Below are 23,422 nucleotides of genomic sequence, written 5' to 3'. Positions count from 1 at the left end.
AGCAGACGAACAAAGATTAACCCCTTAGTCACACCGCTTATTTTGGCGCTAAAGACGCAACAATTTTTCGGATTTTCATCTCCACTTTTCAATAGCCGTAACATTTCTTTTTTTATTGTTACCATTTTTGGCGTACGTATAATGTATTGTATAACTTGTAGTAATTTTTTGGGGAGAAGAAACACCAATTCTGCCATTTTTTTCCCGCAGCGTTTATCATACAGCATGAATTGAATTTTTTCTTCGAGTCGGTACAATTATGACGATACCAAAATGATGTGGCTTTTTTTTTAGGCTCTTCTACTTTTGCACAATTAAAAACCCCTTTTTAAAAAAAAAAAAAAAAATGTTGGCATCGCTGCATTCAAAGTTCTATGACTTTTTAATTTTTCCATCAGCGGCGCACTGTGGGGGCTTGTTTTAGTGTGACAAGCTAATGAACAAAAAAGCATTTTGGTTCCATTTTTTTATACTTTTTTTTTTACAGCATTTGCCATGCGGGATAAAAAGTGGGTTTTATCGTATTTGTTATTATCGAAGTGACAATATCCAAATTGTGGGAATTTTTTTTAAGGATAAAGTGCGCAAAAATGTGTTTTTTATAGTACTATTGTTTACAACATTTTTTCTACTATTTTTTGTTAACATTTTTTATCTCCCTGCAGGGGACTTGAACCTGTGAGTCTATGATTGCTTTGATAATACATTGTAGTAAGTTGTACTGCAATATATTATTGTTATTATTAGCAAACACAGGTCATGGCAGACTCAGATACTATTATCTGATGTCTGGTTGCTATGGCAATCCATCGGCCCTCTGTGAGTACATAGCTGAGGGCTGATGATGTCACAGAAGGAGCGCGCTGCCTCTGTGAACTATCTACATGCTGCAATCAACATTGATCGCTGCACATAAGGGTTAACGGCGCCGATCAGCATTCTCACCGATCCCTGCTATTGCAGCGAGTGGCCGACTGTCACTCACAGCTCAAAAGCTGAGCCGACCCTTATAGGACCCTGTTGTCATTGTCGGCGACCGCAGTGGAGTATACTATATCTATTAAACCCCTCAGGGCAGAATTCTGGCGCAGAAAAGATACAATTTTGGCAGACTTAGGGGTTAAAAGCGTGCGGGGCCTCGCATCAGGGGGCGACCACACGCAGCCTGTCAGACGTACTGTTATGTACTCCAGAAATTGGCATAAACTATAGCTGAAACCTACGTCAGAACGGAGCCGCGCGGAGCACAGAGGTGTCACCAAGGGCAGTCAGAGGCCTGCGCCACATTGATCGTATGTACACCGCTGCACAGCTGACGTAGTCAGAGACTCTAAATATGTGTATTACACAGGGAGTAGAAGCAGATATACCGTAAGATACAAAGAGAGAGGGGAGAAAGAGATAAAGATGAAGAGAGAGGAAAAGAGAGCAAGAAAGAAAGAGGAAGAAACAGAGAGTGGAAAAGAGAGGAAGAGAGAGGGAGGGAGAGAGGAAGTAAATGGAAGAGAGAGATGGAGAGAAAGAGTGAAGGAAAAACAAGAGAGAAGCAGAGAGAGAGAAAGAGAGAGAGTGGGATGGAGTCAGAGAGTAAGAAAGAGAGGAACAGAGAGAGAGAGAGAGAGAGAGAGAGAGAGAGAGAGGAAGGAGAGAGAGGGAGAGACACAGGGAAAGACACAGGAAGAGAAAGAGTGACAGGAAAGACAAGAGAGGAAGATAGAGAGGGAGAGACGCAGAGAGTAAGAAGAAGAGGAACAGAGATAAGAAGAAAGATAGAGGAAGAGAGAGGGAAAGAGAGGGGAAGGGAGAGAGAGAGGGAAAGAGAGGAAGAGAGAAGAAGAGAGGAAGGAAGAGAGAGAGGGAAAGAGAAAGACACAAATGTAGAGAAAGAGTGAGAGGAAAGACAATAGAGAGGAAGGGAGAGAGGGAGGGAGGCAGAAAGTAAGAAAGAGGAGGAACGGAGAGCGAGAGGAAAAGAGAGAGGGCAAGAGAGGAAGGAAGAGTGAAATAGAGAGAGGGAAAGAGGAAGAGAGAGGGAGAGAAAGAGTGAAAGGAAAGACAAGAGAGAGGAAGGGAGAAAGGAAGAAAGAGGAACGGAGAAAGTGAGGAAGAGAGAGAGGGAAAGAGAGGAAGGAAGAGAGAAAGAGAGAGGAAGAGAACAAGAGTGATAGGGAGAAAGAGAGGGATAAAGAGTGAAATGAAGAAAGGATAGAAAAGAGAGAGGGGAAGAGAAATGGGAATTGAAAGAGGGAGAGAAGAAAATAGAGATGAAAAGAGAGAGGAACGGAGAGAGGCAGAGAGTAAGAAGGAGAGAGGAAGAAAAAGAGAAAAAGAGTGAGATAGGTAATAGATAGATAGATAGATATGAGATAGATAGATAGATAGATATAGATATGAGATAGATAGATAGATATGAGATAGATAGATATGAGATAGATAGATAGATAGATAGATAGATAGATAGATAGATAGATAGATATGAGATAGATAGATAGGAGATAGATATGAGATAGATATGAGATAGATAGATATGAGATAGATAGATATGAGATAGATAGATAGATAGATATGAGATAGATAGATAGATAGATATAGATATGAGATAGATAGATAGATAGATATAGATATGAGATAGATAGATAGATAGATAGATAGATAGATAGATAGATAGATAGATAGATATGAGATAGATAGATAGATATGAGATAGATAGATATGAGATAGATAGATAGATATGAGATAGATAGATAGGAGATAGATGGGAGATAGATAGATATGAGATAGATAGATAGATATTAGATAGATAGATAGATATGAGATAGATAGATATGAGACAGATAAATAGATAGATAGATATGAGATAGATAGATAGGAGATAGATAGATATTAGATAGATAGATATGAGATAGATAGATAGATAGATAGATAGATATGAGATAGATAGATAGGAGATAGATAGATATGAGATAGATATATATTAGATAGATAGATAGATAGATAGGAGATAGATAGATAGATATGAGATAGATAGATAGATAGATAGATAGATAGATAGGAGATAGATAGATAGATATATAGATAGATAGGAGATAGATAGATAGATAGGTAGATAGATAGGAGATAGATAGATAGATAGATAGATAGATAGATAGATATGAGATAGATAGATAGATAGATAGATAGATAGATAGATAGGAGATAGATAGGAGATAGATAGATAGATAGATAGATAGGAGATAGATAGATATGAGATAGATAGATAGATATTAGATAGATAGATATGAGATAGATAGATAGATAGATAGGAGATAGATAGATATGAGATAGATAGATAGATATTAGATAGATAGATATGAGATAGATAGATAGAAGATAGATAGGAGATAGATAGATAGATAGATAGATAGATAGATAGATAGATAGATAGATAGATAATAGATAGATAGATAGATATGAGATAGATAGATAGATAGGAGATAGATAGATATGAGATAGATAGATAGATAGATAGATAGATAGATAGATTGATAGATATGAGATAGATAGATAGATAGATAGATAGATAGGAGATAGATAGATAGATAGATAGATAGGAGATAGATAGATAGATAGATAGATAGATAGGAGATAGATAGGCGATAGATAGATAGATAGATAGATAGATAGATAGATAGATAGATAGATAGATAGATAGATAGGAGATAGATAGATATGAGATAGATAGATATTAGATAGATAGATATGAGATAGATAGATAGGAGATAGATAGATATGAGATAGATAGATATTAGATAGATAGATATGAGATAGATAGATAGATAGATAGATAGATAGATAGATAGATAGATAGATAGATAGGAGATAGATAGATATGAGATAGATAGATAGATATTAGATAGATAGATATGAGATAGATAGATAGATAGATAGATAGATAGATAGATAGATAGATAGGAGATAGATAGATATGAGATAGATAGATAGATAGATAGATAGATAGATAGATAGATAGATAGATATGGGATAGATAGATAGATATGAGATAGATAGATATGAGATAGATAGATAGATAGATAGATAGATAGATATGAGATAGATAGATAGATATGAGATAGATAGATAGATATGAGATAGATAGATAGATATGAGATAGATAGATTGATATAGATATGGGATAGATAGATAGATGATAGATAGATAGATAGATAGATAGATAGATAGATAGATAGATATTATATAGATAGATATGAGATAGATAGATAGATAGATAGATAGATAGGAGATAGATAGATATGAGATAGATAGATAGATATTAGATAGATAGATATGAGATAGATAGATAGATAGATAGATAGGAGATAGATAGATATGAGATAGATAGATAGATAGATAGATAGATAGATAGATAGATAGATAGATAGATAGATAGATATGGGATAGATAGATAGATATGAGATAGATAGATAGATATGAGATAGATAGATAGATAGATAGATATGAGATAGATATGAGATAGATACATAGATATGAGATAGATAGATAGATATGAGATAGATACATAGATATGAGATAGATAGATAGATATGAGATAGATAGATAGATAGATAGATAGATAGATAGATAGATAGATATAGATATGGGATAGATAGATAGATGATAGATAGATAGATATGGGATAGATAGATAGATAGATATGAGATAGATAGATAGATGATAGATAGATAGATATTGGATAGATGATGGTTATATATGAGACAGATGATGGATCTGACATGCATTTTTTCTGTATTATACCACATATTTGGCTTTTCGTATAAAACACGCTTGTGAAGTATTTTCCTCGCAGCGGCCCAAGTTTTAATAAATGGAAACTCATCTTCTTATTTTCGTCTTAAGCACGGCTGAACGCTGCGGTTTTTGAAAATCACTTTGACAGCTGTGAGGAACATTTAAGACCGCTGGAACTTTTACAAGGTTTCCGCCGCAGAAGAGAATCCCATTTTCTTCATGTATACATCTATAATAAAAAGGAGAGCGGGGAGCGTAGATGTAATACTAGGAATCACCGGCTCACATCGCTCTACTGAGAGGGGAGGATGTGATGGGGGTTATAGTGCAGCGGCAGGGTGTATGTGGGAGTACAGAACACCTAGGGGAGCGCTGTGTATGGAGGCAGGAACATCTGACAGCAGCTCCTCATTCCATATAGGATTACCTGTCAGAATTACAAGAAGATTTCTGCTTTTCAAAAAAAATAGCGCCACACCTGACCACAGGTTGTATATGGTATGGCAGCTCAGTGTGGCGCTGTTTTTGGAAGAAAGCTGAGTCTACAAATTCTCAGCAGATGAGACAGGACAATGGGGACACTCTTCATGTTTATAGCCCGTCTTACTATCTCCTCTGCACTATGCACTTTTGTTGGCACTGTCCCTGGTGGTCTGTGGATGCCATTCCTCTGTACAATATACCACTTCTCTGGAATTGCCATTTCCAGTAGGGTAGCTAATTGCCCCCTGAGATTTAAAAGGGTTGTCCAGTTGTAAACTACTGATAGCCTAGAATAAACCATCAATAGATTGGCTAGGCTCTGCCACCCAGGATCTACACTGATCGGCTGTTCACTGGGCCATTGGGCTTGTGCTCTGAACTGATTTCTGCAGGAAGCAGTCAGCTCCATTCTCACTGCAGTGGCCGGGCTTGGTATTGCAGCATTTCACTTCTATGGGAACTTTGCCTGTAATGCCAAGCCTGGCCTAACAGTGGCAATGGAGCTGTCTGCTTCTTGTAGAAATCAGCTCAGTGCCGAAGTATATTGGCATGGTGGGCAACTGATTGGCGGTGGTCCTGAGAGGTGGACTCCAGACGTTCTACTATCGAGGGTCTATCCTGTTAATAGGCCATTAGTAGTTTACAATTGGACAACCCCTTGTTGAAAAAAACGGTGGAAGCCAATCAGCATTTGATGGAACACACATTTCCAGCAAGCGCACACCTCCCTGCAAAGTTGTTGGCAAGTGGTTGAAAGACAATGATTACCCCTTTACACCAGACGATAATTAATCAGCCAGTGACTAGCGACTAGTGAATGAATTCTCACTCGTCACCCGGTTGGCTACAGGAAATGACTGCCGCTTACATTTGCTCTATTGAGCAAGTATTTAGATGCCAGTTGTCCTGTGTAAAGCCACCCTTACTCACAGCTCCAGGTATGAACTACGTCACCTTTGCTGGTTACCGTTACCCCAATGGTGTAGAGTTTCTTCAGAGTTCAGGAATGTTTTTGAAACTTTTTTGCCAATGCTCTTTGCCAGGAATTCACAGCTCCAGAACCAGCGGCAAGTAACATGATATTGTGGTAGACAATGAGGGGCTATAGCGCACTGGTATATGGGGTAAGTGTACCTTACACATCTGGGCAGTCGGACAACAGACTGTGGTTCTCGATTTGATGGCTTCCAGAGACTGTAGCTAACTAGTGTGATTACCTCCATTCATCATGTAGTACAAAGAGACCTTCTGAATATCCAAAATAAATGTTCGAAGGTCTCAGGATGGCTGAAAAAAACCACAGGGCTGGGATGTAATGAGGAGTATGGACCTCAGAGCCATCGTGACCATTCTTCAGGGCTTGAAGGTGACCCTGACTGCAGCTCCAGTAAGAATACAAGATATAAGAAGTTAACAAAGAGAGTGAAGGCCATCAGGAGTAGAGGGGACCCCATAGCAAAACTCAAAATGGACCCTTATGGTAGCAAGTTATGCAACCAAAGGACCTAGTGTGTGTTTCCCCACCTCTTATTCTTTCCATTATCCATGGGCCCATTCCACACCATACTGTTTGCTAACAATCCAGTTCCTCGGGGGAGGAGAATCCTACATGGACTTCTGTCACCCAATAACAAAGGGGGGTGGGGCTATCTAGGACTGGGCCTTCTGTATCAAAGGAACCCGTAGCAGCTGACAGCTATCCTTCCCACTGGGTGCATGTGCATTCAATAGGGAGGAGAGAACAAGCTACTGCCAGTCCACCCTGGGAGCTGCTTATCTCCCACCGTAATAAAAGGATTGGGGGTGCAGAAATATAGCTGCCCAATTCTTGTCTCCTCTGATAACTGCTGTCGGGCAAGAGTCAGGATGACACATTTTCGGTCACCAGGGACATGTGACTGCTGCAGCCAATCACTAGCTCACTTTGGCCAGTCATTAGCTGTAGCGGTTACATGTCCCGTTGCCTGTAGGACACCAGGCAGTAGAAGAACAGGAGCAGCGGGAGAAGATGAGTATGGCTTCTATGTTGGTACAGCATGGTTGGTTGGTACAGCTTCGGAAATTGTTTATGTCCTTAGATATTTTCTTTAACCCTTTAACAGACATTTTTCGGGTTTTCCATTTTCGATTTTTATCATCCGAATTCCATGAACTATGACTTTTTTATCTTCCCGCCCAAAATAGCCATATCAGGGTTTGTTTCTTGCGGGACGAGTTGTATTTTTCAATGGTATTATTTAATGTACTGAAAAACCTTTAAAAAATTCTAAGTGGAGTGAAACGGAAAAAAGCGAAATTCTGCCATCTTTGGCGAGGTCTTGTTTCCATGGCGCACAAACTGCAACGAAAATGACGCAATATTTTTATTCTTCAGGTCAGTACGATTACTGCGATACTAAATTGATATTTTTTGCTGTTCTACTGTTAAAATATAAAATATCTTTGGAAAACACAAAATTCTAACCGCCATAACTTTTGTGTTGCCGCAGACATAGCTGTGTTGGGGCTCGTCTTTTGTGGGACGTCCGTTAGTTCCTATTAGTACCATTTTGTTCACTTTTTATTACTTAGTTTTTTTGGAGGTGGGGTGACGAGAAAAATGGTAATCTGGCATTGCTTTTTCTTTTTTTAATTTTTGTTAATTTTTAAAAAATTTTATTCCACTTCTATTGATTTCAACGGGTTCTTTCGCATGCGTGTATTTTTCTTGCACACTTTGGTCACGCAAACAAAAATGCAGCATGCTGTATTTCTCTGAGCAATTGCGCACCCAAAGCCCCCATAGAAGTCAATGGGGATGCGTAAATGCATCAGATATGCTAGGAAATGCGTGAAACACTGCGTGATTGCGCAGGTAAAAGAGAACACATCTGGAACTCATTAGACTAATTAGCCATTTACATTGGTGCATCTTTGTTTGCTGCATGCTATTGAACTAGCCCTGCGGGCGCAAACAGTGCAGGGAGATACACTGATGCCCCAAAAAGCATAGTTCGTTCTGCAAAAACGCGAATCACCTCAGATGGTTAGTAAACAGCGCATGACTACAGAAGAGTTTTGCGCAGAGAACGACATCACTGCACATGCTAAATTTAATAATCAATCATAAAGAGGAGTAACAAGTTATGCATATGTATAAGTCAGGTGACCTTTCAGCCTCGCTTTCAATGTATTTGTCTAAAACGACTATAAATAATTTGGCTTGTTAACAAATAAATGGAATTCGAAAATGACAAAAAAGAAGCCACTTGTTGCGGTGGTTCTGGGATTGCTGCCATGCTGATAGTCTGGTGCAGGTTTTGCATGTGGCTCTCAATCTTCTGGCCCTGGTGGGTGTGGTATTAGGTAAGACATGCTTAAGCCCACCTAAGGTTAATTGTCATGGCTATTTTAGTCTGGCTGCTGCTGGACTGAATTGCTGTTGAATCTTCAGCCTAGCTATGACTGTGGTCTCAGTCAGAGCTTGGTCCTGGAATTATCATTTGCCTGCTGGATCACAAAGCTAAGTTTGTGTTTCTTTTCTTTTGTGTTTCTTATGTTAATCCCCATATTCCATGCAGGTTTAACTAAGGACCGAGGTACAAGTTCAGGTACGTCCTTGTCAGGGCGAATTGCCTGCGTGTAAGCAGGTCCCCATCCCTGAGATTATTCAGATAGGGAAAGAGTTCCCATGTTTTAGTTTATTATTGTTTTGACACAGTTTTTGTGTTTATGTGCGAAATCTGCGGGTTACGGTTCTAGCACATCCTGGGTGGACGTGACACCACTGCAACCATCCAACAAACTTCTGTTTATAAAGTCATAGCAATTGCAAGAAAATCAAGTAACAATTCTTTAGGCTGTGTTCACACAACCAGAATTCTGTGGGAATTTAGATGCAGAACTTGGTGGTAATACACAGGAATTCACCCATTTAATTGCAATGAATGAACTCCATAGTGAAATCCATGGCATACCTGCATCAAGCAAAGCATGTAAAATATGCTAATGCACAGGCCAAAAAGCCTTGTTCAGTGCTCAAAAAAGTTGCGCTGAGGCATGCGCAATAGCGCATACACTCATGTGAAGGAGATCTAAGGGAATTTGAACTTGCTATGGTTTGATCGCTTCTACAATATACTGCAATACTTCAGTATTGCAGTGCATTGTAGAAGCAATCTGCAAAATAATATGTTAACCATGTTCACAAGCAATAGTGTTCCGGCAATAAAAGCAGACCATGGTACAGGACGAGGGGGGCCAGGGTCACCTGGCACTGTCCTAACTACTGAAACTGTAGCCCCTGCTCCTGAACCTCCAGCCACCAACCAACATGCCTGCCGGAGGACTTTGAGTATCAACAGACTCCTCCCACTCCTAGATTTAGGTCCTGACATTGTCTCACAAGCTGACAGGTAGCAGTCATCGATTCATGCTGCTTGTGCCAAATTGTAACCATCCCATCAGCATGATGCAACAAAAATCTGGATCCATCTGACCAGGCGATGTTTTTGCACTGCTTAGTGATACAATTTTTGGGCTTTTTTTGCCTGCTGGAGACTCGCCTTATTGTAGCTCTCAGAGACAATGGTGCTGGAACTGGTCGTCTGCTGTTATAGCCATTCTGTTCTAAGGAACGGTGAGTTGTGTGCTTGGACACATTATTTTGAGCACCAGCGTTGTATCCAGCTGCTCCTGACTGTGCAGTACCTGTTCCTCACAATGATTCCTAACATCCTCCTTTGACCCCTTTGACTGACAAGTTATTTCGGTCCACAGGTTCTGCTTTCGCTGGATGTTTTTCCTCAATCACGCCATTCTCGCTACTCTCCACACTGTTACATGAGAAAACCTCCACAGTTGGCAGTGACATTCCGGCTCCGGCTAGTCTGCCACCGATGACCGGGCCTTGTTGGAAGTCGCTCCGATTGCTGGATTTTCCTATCTAATGTGGATTCACACTGAAACTGATCCATGTCACGTGATTTTATGCTGCACTCCAGGGTCATGGGCATGATTCTCATACAGGGAAGCGCCAATTGTGGGGGGCTCTTATAAATGGGCGGGGCTATAAAATACTGTGCCATTGCTTGTTGTAGGGGTGCACTGCAGAGAGTGACCTGTAGGGGGCAACAGACAGGCAGTCTGGTGCCTGAGACAAAGGGAAAACACCCACAGGTGTGGTTAGTAAAGAGGATAAAGGTGTTTGTTCCTGCTGCAATCAGAGGTGAAGTGGGCTGCAAGCCAGACAGGTCCACTGAGAGGGACCTGGGCTGTGGGAATCCAAGACAGATCCAGGGGGAGACCTGGATTGGGAGCAAGAGGTCTGGAGAGAGACCTGGACGCTGAAAGAGACTGTTCGTGTGCCTCAGGAAGGTTGGGGTGAAGCCTTCTTGAGGGAAAACAGTGAGTCCTGAAGACAACTGTATGAAGCTGCCCTGGAGAGTGGGTGAGAACCACAGTTGGACTGTTTATTGAACCTAATGAAAAAGGACATTTCAGTTGATTTACTTGCATAAAGTGCTGAGCTGAAGCAAGCTGATATTGCTCAGAAGTTGAAAATAAATAGAAATTTGGAGTTTAACCCATTGGTGTCTACCTGTAATGCGAGCGAATGATCCCCGGGTTGCTACATTGTTTATACAACTGTTACAATTTCTTTTCCCCCCAGTATGTATTTGAGTTCTACAAGACTAGTGCCTCTCTAATCTGTACGCCTCAGTCAGGAGTTCTTCTTTTACACCATTTTCCCATAAAACACATGAATCATGTAGCAGATAATAAATAGCAGCGATGGGACTTCCAGGCTCCTCCGTACTGACACTGAGATAATCCTGCAGATTGTGTTTTATATTTTCATTGTGTGATCATTTAGAAGAAGTTTGCGGTTTTAAAGGATGAGCTGACCTGATTATTAGCAACAGTTTACAGGAACTCCTCAGAGGGAGATAAACATCATACTAGCCAGAAATAAATGGTTATTATCTACTATTACTTTCCTGCTAACGGAGACACTGCAATCAGCTCAACTCTAGAACTAGTAATTATACTTTGTGCATAAGGGAGCGATATTATAGTAGTTATAGTCCTGTACATAGGGGGCAGTATTATAGTAGTTATATTCTTGTACATAGGGGGCAGTATTATAGTAGTTATATTCTTGTACATAGGAGCAGTATTATAGTAGTTATATTCTTGTACATAGGGGGCAGTATTATAGTAGTTATATTCTTGTACATAGGGGGCAGTATTATAGTAGTTATATTCTTGTACATAGGAGGCAGTATTATAGTAGTTATATTCTTGTACATAGGGGGCAGTATTATAGTAGTTATATTCTTGTACATAGGGGCAGTATTATAGTAGTTATATTCTTGTACATAGGAGGCAGTATTATAGTAGTTATATTCTTGTCCATAGGGGGCAGTATTATAGCAGTTATATTCTTGTACATAGGGGCAGTATTATAGTAGTTATATTCTTGTACATAGGGAGCAGTATTATAGTAGTTATATTCTGGTACACAGGAGCAGTATTATAGTAGTTATATTCTTGTACATAGGAGGCAGTATTATAGTAGTTATATTCTTGTACGTAGGGGGCAGTATTATAGTAGTTATATTCTTGTACACAGGAGCAGTATTATAGTAGTTATATTCTTGTACATAGGAGGCAGTATTATAGTAGTTGTATTCTTGTACATAGGGGGCAGTATTACAGTAGTTATATTCTTGTACATAGGGGGCAGTATTGTAGTAGTTATAGTCCTGTACATAGGAGGCAGTATTATAGTAGTTATAGTCCTGTACATAGGAGGCAGTATTATAGTAGTTATATTCTTGTACATAGGGGGCAGTATTATAGTAGTTATATTCTTGTACATAGGGGGCAGTATTATAGTAGTTATATTCTTGTATATAGGGGGCAGTATTATAGTAGTTATATTCTTGTACATAGGGGCAGTATTATAGTAGTTATATTCTTGTACATAGGGGCAGTATTATAGTAGTTATATTCTTGTACATAGGAGGCAGTATTATAGTAGTTATATTCTTGTACATAGGGGGGCAGTATTATAGTAGTTGTATTCTTGTACATAGGGGGCAGTATTATAGTAGTTATATTCTTGTACATAGGAGCAGTATTATAGTAGTTATATTCTTGTACATAGGGGGGCAGTATTATAGTAGTTGTATTCTTGTACATAGGGGGCAGTATTATAGTAGTTATATTCTTGTACATAGGGGGCAGTATTGTAGTAGTTATAGTCCTGTACATAGGAGGCAGTATTGTAGTAGTTATAGTCCTGTACATAGGAGGCAGTATTATAGTAGTTATAGTCCTGTACATAGGAGGCAGTATTATAGTAGTTATATTCTTGTACATAGGGGGCAGTATTATAGTAGTTATATTCTTGTACATAGGGGGCAGTATTATAGTAGTTATATTCTTGTATATAGGGGGCAGTATTATAGTAGTTATATTCTTGTACATAGGGGCAGTATTATAGTAGTTATATTCTTGTACATAGGGAGCAGTATTATAGTAGTTATATTCTTGTACATAGGGGGCAGTATTATAGTAGTTATATTCTTGTACATAGGAGCAGTATTATAGTAGTTATATTCTTGTACATAGGGGGTAGTATTAAAGTAGTTATATTCTTGTATATAAGAGGCAGTATTATAGTAGTTATATTCTTGTACATAGGGGCAGTATTATAGTAGTTATATTCTTGTACATAGGAGGCAGTATTATAGTAGTTATATTCTTGTACATAGGGGGCAGTATTATAGTAGTTATATTCTTGTACATAGGACCAGTATTATAGTAGTTATATTCTTGTACATGGGGGCAGTATTATAGTAGTTATATACTTATACATAGGGGGCAGTATTATAGTAGTTATATTCTTGTACATAGGAAGCAGTATTATAGTAGTTATATTCTTGTACATAGGAGGCAGTATTATAGTAGTTATATTCTTGTATATAGGAGGCAGTATTATAGTAGTTATATTCTTGTACATAGAGGCAGTATTATAGTAGTTATATTCTTGTACATAGGGGCAGTATTATAGTAGTTATATTCTTGTACATAGGAGGCAGTATTATAGTAGTTATATTCTTGTACATAGGAGGCAGTATTATAGTAGTTATATTCTTGTACATAGGAGGCAGTATTATAGTAGTTATATTCTTGTACATAGGAGGCAGTATTATAGTAGTTATATTCTTGTACATAGAGGGCAGTATTATAGTAGTTATATTCTTGTACATAGGGGACAGTATTATAGTAGTTATATTCTTGTACATACGGGGGCAGTATTATAGTAGTTATATTCTCGTACATAGGAGGCAGTATTATAGTAGTTATATTCTCGTACATAGAGGGCAGTACTATAGTAGTTATATTCTTGTACATAGGGGGCAGTATTATACTAATTATATTCTTGTACATAGGGGGCAGTATTATAGTAGTTATATTCTTGTACATAGGGGGCAGTATTATAGTAGTTATATTCTTGTGCATAGGGGGCAGTATTATAGTAGTTATATTCTTGTACATAGGGGGCAGTATTATAGTAGTTATATTCTTGTACATAGGGGGCAGTATTATAGTAGTTATATTCTTGTACATAGGAGCAGTATTATAGTAGTTATATTCTTGTACATAGGGGGGCAGTATTATAGTAGTTGTATTCTTGTACATACGGGGGCAGTATTATAGTAGTTATATTCTCGTACATAGGAGGCAGTATTATAGTAGTTATATTCTCGTACATAGAGGGCAGTACTATAGTAGTTATATTCTTGTACATAGGGGGCAGTATTATACTAATTATATTCTTGTACATAGGGGGCAGTATTATACTAATTATATTCTTGTACATAGGGGGCAGTATTATAGTAGTTATATTCTTGTACATAGGGGGCAGTATTATAGTAGTTATATTCTTGTGCATAGGAGGCAGTATTATAGTAGTTATATTCTTGTACATAGGAGGCAGTATTATAGTAGTTATATTCTTGTACATAGGAGAGCAGTATTATAGTAGTTATATTCTTGTACATAGGAGCAGTATTATAGTAGTTATATTCTTGTACATAGGGGGCAGTATTATAGTAGTTATATTCTTGTACATAGGGGGCAGTATTATAGTAGTTATATTCTTGTACATAGGGGGCAGTATTATAGTAGTTATATTCTTGTACATAGGGGGCAGTATTATAGTAGTTATATTCTTGTACATAGGAGGCAGTATTATAGTAGTTATATTCTTGTACATAGGGGCAGTATTATAGTAGTAATATTCTTGTACATAGGAGAGCAGTATTATAGTAGTTATATTCTTGTACATAGGAGCAGTATTATAGTAGTTATATTCTTGTACATAGGGAGCAGTATTATAGTAGTTATATTCTTGTACATAGGGGCAGTATTATAGTAGTTATATTCTTGTACATAGGGGGCAGTATTATAGTAGTTATATTCTTGTACATAGGGGGCAGTATTATAGTAGTTATATTCTTGTACATAGGGGGCAGTATTATAGTAGTTATATTCTTGTACATAGGGGGCAGTATAAGGGCGAGCACACACTGGCGTTTGCGTTTTCCGCGGGGAAAAAACGCAGCGTTTTTCGCGGCGTTTTTCGCGGCTTTTCCATTAATTTCCATGGAGAAAAATAAGGACACATATGCAACTGACAGTTCCTATGTTAAAAACGCAAACGCAACGCAAAAAAAACGCCAGTGGACAGGAACACATGTTATCTCTATGCCTGTGCAGGAAAAACGCAAAACGCAAAACGCAGGTAAAAAAACGCCAGTGGGTGCTCGCCCTTATAGTAGTTATATTCTTGTACATAGGGGGCAGTATTATAGTAGTTATATTCTTGTACATAGGGGGCAGTATTATAGTAGTTATATTCTTGTACATAGGGGGCAGTATTATTTATTGAAAATTGACAAACCTCACCAGACTCATCGAGTTGCACAAGTTACATCTGTAGATCATAACAAATGAGTATGTTAGACAACAGGATCAATTTCCAGCACTGGAGGACATAGTGCAGCTACATTAGTATTTACATTCCTTGTAAATTGTCTTCTTGATGTTTTCCTGCTGAGGAAGATGAATAGAAATTGTATTTAATAACTTGTCACGTACTTTCGGAAACCTTTTCCTTATTTCTACATCTTTTCTGCATGAATTTCTTTCTACTGGATGTTTCTACTCAGCAATTTTCAGGCTCCTTACAGTCATCATTGTCCCCAATCTCTTCCGTTTCTTGTTCGGTCAGGCAGCTTAGCATTACAATAAAACATGTACTTGATGAAAGGGCATATCCCCCCCCCCCCCATCCACATGACCCATCCCTCCTGTTGCAGCGCATGGCAACCTTGGCTCACGCCTCAAACATGTTTCCTTTGACGGCGCTCTAGATATGCCAAATGCATGTGCAGAAAATCGTCAACTTCTGCATATTTCCTTCACTGCAAAATCATGCTACGTTACGAGCCAAACAAGCCTACCTCACCTCTCTTCTCCTTAATAAACCAAAAAGACTTTGATATTTTTCGCTTCCTCCTCAGCCCTAAAATACGGCCCCGTATGATGGATCTCAGTGCTGAAGATCTGGCAGCTTATTTCAAAGAGAAAATTGACAACATCCAGCAGGATATAACTTCCCGATTCCCAATTAGCACTGATAGTTCACTCCCAGTATTTGAGACAACAGAAGAAGTCTCCAGGCTCTTCTCTTCTTCTCACCCTACTACCTGCATTAGGAAGTAACCCTATTTCCTCTCTGTGCCAGTCACCACACTGATTCCTGCGCCCTGTGCCAGTCGACACACTGATTCCTGCGCCCTGTGCCAGTCGACACACTGATTCCTGCGCCCTGTGCCAGTCGACACACTGGTTCCTGCGCCCTGTGCCAGTCGACACACTGGTTCCTGCGCCCTGTGCCAGTCGACACACTGGTTCCTGCGCCCTGTGCCAGTCGACACACTGGTTCCTGCGCCCTGTGCCAGTCGACACACTGGTTCCTGCGCCCTGTGCCAGTCGACACACTGGTTCCTGCGCCCTGTGCCAGTCGACACACTGGTTCCTGCGCCCTGTGCCAGTCGACACACTGGTTCCTGCGCCCTGTGCCAGTCGACACACTGGTTCCTGCGCCCTGTGCCAGTCGACACACTGGTTCCTGCGCCCTGTGCCAGTCGACACACTGGTCCCTGTGCCAGTCGACACACTGGTCCCTGTGCCAGTCGACACACTGGTTCCTGCGCCCTGTGCCAGTCGACACACTGGTTCCTGCGCCCTGTGCCAGTCGACACACTGGTTCCTGCGCCCTGTGCCAGTCGACACACTGGTTCCTGCGCCCTGTGCCAGTCGACACACTGGTTCCTGCGCCCTGTGCCAGTCGACACACTGGTTCCTGCGCCCTGTGCCAGTCGACACACTGGTTCCTGCGCCCTGTGCCAGTCGACACACTGGTTCCTGCGCCCTGTGCCAGTCGACACACTGGTTCCTGCGCCCTGTGCCAGTCGACACACTGGTTCCTGCGCCCTGTGCCAGTCGACACACTGGTTCCTGCGCCCTGTGCCAGTCGACACACTGGTTCCTGCGCCCTGTGCCAGTCGACACACTGGTTCCTGCGCCCTGTGCCAGTCGACACACTGGTTCCTGCGCCCTGTGCCAGTCGACACACTGGTTCCTGCGCCCTGTGCCAGTCGACACACTGATTCCTGCGCCCTGTGCCAGTCGACACACTGATTCCTGCAGCCTGTGCCAGTCGACACACTGATTCCTGCAGCCTGTGCCAGTCGACACACTGATTCCTGCAGCCTGTGCCAGTCGACACACTGATTCCTGCAGCCTGTGCCAGTCGACACACTGATTCCTGCAGCCTGTGCCAGTCGACACACTGATTCCTGCAGCCTGTGCCAGTCGACACACTGATTCCTGCAGCCTGTGCCAGTTGACACACTAATGTCTCCACCCTATGTCAGTCACTACAGTGATGTCTCCACTTTGTGTCAGTCACTACACTGGTGCCTCCACCCTGTGCCAGTCACTGCACTGATGCCTCTACCCTGTGCTGGTCACCACACTAATGCCTTAAATCTGTGTCAGTCACTGCACTAAGGCCTCCACCTTGTGCCAGTCACTGCACCGATGCCTCCACCCTGTGCCAGTCACTACACTGGTGCCTCTACCCTGTACACGTTACTACACTGATGCCTCCACCCTGTACCTCCACAATGCTGCGCCACCCAATATCTCCTCCCTCATCTCTGTCTACTGCCTTACCTGTGCTCTCTGCTCTGCTAAGGACCTTAGACTAAATTCCTCTCTAATCCGAACCTCCCACACTCGTCTTTAAGACTTTTCTCAAGCTGCACCAGGTCTCTAGAATGCGCTACCCCAGACAATTAGGTTAGTTCTCCCTGCCCACCGCTTTAGGTGTACTCTAAAAACACATATTTTTAGGGAGGCCCATCATATTCCCTAATCTAAACTCTCCTCCATCTACCCTGCCTTTACACTCCCCCTTCTTCCCACTGCTTCCCCCACACATCCCATTGCACCTCTTATCTGCTTCACAAACACGACTGGTGATCCACTCACACAGCTATATGTGTGTGTGTATGTATATGTATATGTGTATATATATATATATATATATATATATATATATATATATATATATATATATATATATAATATATGTGTGTGTGTGTGTATAGTGTCCTATGTGTGTACTTCCCTATTATCTGTAAGCTCTTGTGAGCAGGGCCGTCACCCCTATTCTTCAAGATGTCATTGGTTTATTACTGGATGTTTTGACTTATTTTGTATATTTTCGCCAATTTGTAAAGTATTGTGGAATGTGTTGGGGCTTTGGAAATAAAAATGATTATTATTACTACATGTCCTGGCAAACAACTCTGGGACAGAGGACCTCATCCTCTGGGACCGATGGACAATTAGGAAACAAAGATTTCTTTTCCTTCCTAATTAATTCTATATCATCCAAAAATGTGCTGCTGCTGTTTTTATTTGATTTTACTGCATAAAAAGGGACACTTAGATGAATTATGACTGAGTATGTGGGGGCATTAATATTGTGAGGGTCACTGATGGGCGTCATTACTATGAGAGGGTCACTGAAGACACTATTACTGTGTGAGGGACACTGAGGGGCACTATAACTGTGAGGGACATTGAGGGACACTATTGCTGTGAGGGGGCTACTGAGGGGCACTATTGCTGTGAGGGGGCTACTGAGGGGCACTATTACTGTGAAGGGGTTACTGAGGGGCACTATTACTGTGAAGGGGTTACTGAGGGGCACTATTGCTGTGAAGGGGTTACTGAGGGGCACTATTGCTGTGAAGGGGTTACTGAGGGGCACTATTGCTGTGAAGGGGTTACTGAGGGGCACTATTGCTGTGAAGGGGTTACTGAGGGGCACTATTACTGTGAAGGGGGTTATTGAGGGGCACTATTACTATGTGAGGGACACTGAAGGTCACTATTGCTGTAAAGGGGTTACTGAGGGGCACTATTGCTGTGAAGGGGTTACTGAGGGGCACTATTGCTGTGAAGGGGTTACTGAGGGGCACTATTGCTGTGAAGGGGTTACTGAGGGGCACTATTGCTGTGAAGGGGTTACTGAGGGGCACTATTGCTGTGAAGGGGTTACTGAGGGGCACTATTGCTGTGAAGGGGTTACTGAGGGGCACTATTGCTGTGAAGGGGTTACTGAGGGGCACTATTGCTGTGAAGGGGGTTATTGAGGGGCACTATTGCTGTGAAGGGGTTACTGAGGGGCACTATTGCTGTGAAGGGGTTACTGAGGGGCACTATTGCTGTGAAGGGGGTTATTGAGGGGCACTATTACTGTGTGAGGGACACTGAAGGTCACTATTGCTGTAAAGGGGTTACTGAGGGGCACTATTGCTGTAAAGGGGTTACTGAGGGGCACTATTGCTGTAAAGGGGTTACTGAGGGGCACTATTGCTGTGAAGGGGTTACTGAGGGGCACTATTGCTGTGAAGGGGCTACTGAGGGGCACTATTGCTGTGAAGGGGTTACTGAGGGGCACTTTTGTTGTAAAGGGGTTACTGAGGGGCACTATTGCTGTGAAGGGGTTAGTGAAGGGCTCTGTTACTGTGAAGGCATCACTGAGTGTCCCTATTTCGGTGAGGGGGTCACTTAGGGACACTATTATTGTTAGAGGCTCACTATTACTGTGAAGAGTCACTGAGGGTCACTATTACTGTGTGAGGGAAACTGAGGGGCCCCTCAGTGATCCCCTTACAGTAATAGTGCCTCTCAGTGACCATAACACAGTAATTGTGACCCTCACATAGTAATAGTGGCCCTCCGTGACTCCTCACAGTAATATTGCCCCTCAGGGCCTCCCTCACAGTAATTGTACTTCTCAGTGACCCTCACACTGTAATTGTAACCCTCAGTGGCTTATTACAGTAATAGTGCACCTCTGTGACCCCTTCACGGTCATAGAACCCCTCAGTGACCCACTCACAGTAGTAATGCCCCCTAGTGACCCTCTCACAATAATAGTGCCCCTCAGAGATCCCCCTCACAGTAATAGTGCAAATCACTGACACTCACACCGTAATAGTGCCCCTCAGTTTCCCTCACAGTAATTATTACATGACGGTCACAATTAGTGTGTGTGGGTCACTGAGGGGCACTATTACTGTGGGGAGTCACTGAGGGTCAGGATTTCTGTGGATGGGTCACTTAGGGGCACTATTACTGTGAAGAGGTCACTGAGCGGCCCTAATTCTATGAACAGGTCCCTAAAAGCACTATTAATGTAGAAGGGTAACTTAGATGAACTAATACTGTAAGGAGTCACTGAGGGTCACTATTACTAAGGGGCACTATTACTGAAAGGGTCACTGAGGAGCACTATTAGTGGGAGAGGGTCACTGACAGACACTATTACTGTGAGGGGGTCACTGAGGGGCACTATTAGTGTGAGAGGGTCACTAACCGGCACTATTACTGTGAGGGGACACAAAAGATGTGACTTAGCATATAAGGATTTGCTGTACACCCCAAAAATTGTCCCTCTTTTCATTTTTCTAAAGTTGGGAGTTATGCCACTGGACCGACCTCCAAGGTGTTCAAGGGGCTATTTAGTGGGTTCAGTTGCACCCATGGCTTCAACTTTGATAGGGCACCATAATTCTGCTCAAGTCCAGTGGCAACTTATTACTGTAACAGGCCTCTATTTACATACTTCAGGCTCGTAAGATAAATAGTGCAGACTGTTGCCCGGCGGGCGCCATACCGTATTTCTCCAAATGTGAAAGGAATACACTGATTCCTAAATGAAGACAAAAATGGAATGTAACAAAGTGAAATAAATCAAGTGTTTCCAGCTCGTTTGTTTAGCTTGAGATGTTTTTTCCACACGCTTGTAGCTGTGATAACACCATGTGTATTCCCCGTTACCATGACGCTGCAAGTTGTTGGAATTCCTTTCCAGCTATTGCGCCATACACAAATGTCTGAGACCCGCTACCTCGTGCGGACCGTGGAATCCACTGTGGATGCGGCTACTCAAGGAGATTGTCCCACATGATCACCGGGCAAAAACATGGGGAAAAATAAAAAAATCTTGCCTTAAAGGAATCTGCAGCCTCACAAACTTACTTGCGATTCTTTTTGCTGCTTCCTCCTGGGCACGGCGCCCTCATCAACAATGTACATCCATTTCTAGATATTGAATGGAGATCAGATGTTGAGGGTCAAGAGCAGGGACGTAACTGTCGTGGTAGGGGCCGGCGACACAGGAATCGGGTACGATGCGGACACCGGGCTTACAAAAACATACATTTTTATTTTAACAGATAACTTGGAAATGAGGTTGCCTGAAGTAGAAGCTTCTGTTAGTAGATAAGTAATTTGCAGTTTTTCAGAAACGTTAGACAACCCAACTGGCTGTAACTAATAATATGCTTAACTCTCATGTGAATGGGGGATGGTAACAACCTGTTATATATATCACAGACATCAGCAACGCATTTCACTGTAGAAGACGTGGTTGTACCACCCAACGTGTCACCACAGCAATGGCGGTCACCCGCAAACAGTTCAAAAGTAATGCGAGTGTTGTCCAATAACTTGCCCACAGCTGGCAGATGAATGTGTTTCATTGGTGTTGCTCAAGCTCAACTTGCAGGTCTGATTTTGAGTCACTACCTCTGTGCATACGTCGGGCCTTTTTTTGAGGGCCTACCTCACTTACATATATCTAATGTGTACCGCAATGTAGGTGACGCATCTTTGGACATCTGTTGGGGGCGCCTAGATTCACAGAGCAGCAGGACGAAGTGAATCTTTGCAGCAGTCTCTGTAGTCCCTGCAGCTTTGTTCTCTCAGCGACGTCGGTCCTGGTGTGTTATGGAGCTGCATTTCTCAAACACCGTCTGCCTCCTTTCTTGTACAACTGCCCCTAACAGACACAGATTCTCCAGGACACGTCTCACACAGCTCCCCAAGCTGACTCCTCACTCCTTTGGCAGATCTCTCTCAGAGCGATCACTGGATCATTTCACTGGAATTGCTCTCCAGCTTGCAGCTCTCTCTGATCTCAAGTCCTCCAGATCTCCCACCTGATCTCTGCAGGCAATAGAAAGTTACATACAACACTTCAAAGAGAAATGTACAAATTGCAGTAATGTATGACGATCAGCAGAGGTCGCCTTTATACCATCCAAATTACATAACTGTAGGAACCATGACAGAGCTTATTACAGCACAAACTCCAACCTGGGCTCCCTCCTTACATAACTAAAGTTGGTTCAGAGTTTGAAGTAAAATCACAGAAAGTGACAAACAAACTAAAGAATATCACAGAAAGCGCCCATATATTCATGGATATACTGATACAAGAGGGCAGGCATATAAACCACTTAACCCCCAACGTGTAGACAGCCAGACTTCTAAATGCTGCTAAAACTAATTTGCATACTTTTCCCAATTAGCATTGCTTGTAAAATTCCCTACAACAGCTGGATCTCCACAAGAGCATCAGTACACTCACTCTGCCCAAGATGGACAAATTGTAAGTGCTGTGCAGATATGTAATATTCAGGTAACATAGCCCGATATGGGTTATAATGTACACTGAAATGCCAAAAGTCATGGGCCTGGGAAGAATATCATGTAGGACCCCTCCAGTCTGGTGAAGTGCAGCAACTCAACATGGCATCGATTTCACAATTGAATGGGCAGACATCTGGAAGGATGTTGAGCTATCTGGATAGCCACCCAGAGCTCTGAGGCATTGCAGGTGCAGGATCTCGGGTGCGAATGGACCTCTCCATCACATCCCATAAATTCTCAATTGGGCTCATGTTGGGCAAATGTGCAGGCAAAACCATTCATAGGAACTCTCGAGAATGTTCTTCCAACCAATTCTGGACAACTTGGGCCCGATGGCACAGTGCATTATGCTGCTGGAATATCCCATCATTGTGGCGGGACATGAAGTCCATGAAGAGCTGCAAATGGTCACCAAGCAGAGAAACGTAGCAAGCACAGGTCAATGATGTATTTAGGCGGACCAGTGGACCCAACCCATACCAAGAGAACAACACACACCATTATGGAACCACCACCATCTGCATAGTGCCTTGTAGATAACTGAGATCCACGGCTTCATGGGGGCTGCACCACACATGAAGCCAACCATTAGCCCAAAACAATTTGTACTGTGACTCATCAGACCGCGCCACAAGTTACATCCTCTAGGGTCTAGGAACAACCTCACGAGTCCAGAACAGGCGGTGTCCAGTGTCGTAACAGTAACATAGGCCTCTAAAAAAGACAGACAAACTGGAGCAAGTTCAGAGAAGAGTTACTGCAGTGACCGAGGAGCGGGTCCCAGGCTAGGAGACAGCAGGGTTGAGTTTGGCCTAGTCATGGTGCGCTACCATCTCTCACCCAGAGGGTAACCAGTGACATGTCCAAGGGCCAAGGACAGGTTAATAAAGGGGAACCCAAGGGATGGATTACCTTGTGTCCTGTTTTTGTCTCATGACGCCACCGTTTCTTCCACAACGGGGGATTCCTGGATAGTGAGGTAAATCCTCTCCCATGTAGCTTCCGTGGGGGAAGGGGG

This window comes from Eleutherodactylus coqui, chromosome 11, assembly GCF_035609145.1.
Source record: "Eleutherodactylus coqui strain aEleCoq1 chromosome 11, aEleCoq1.hap1, whole genome shotgun sequence".
Taxonomy (NCBI): domain Eukaryota; kingdom Metazoa; phylum Chordata; class Amphibia; order Anura; family Eleutherodactylidae; genus Eleutherodactylus; species Eleutherodactylus coqui.
Note: the sequence above shows the minus strand (reverse complement) of the source record.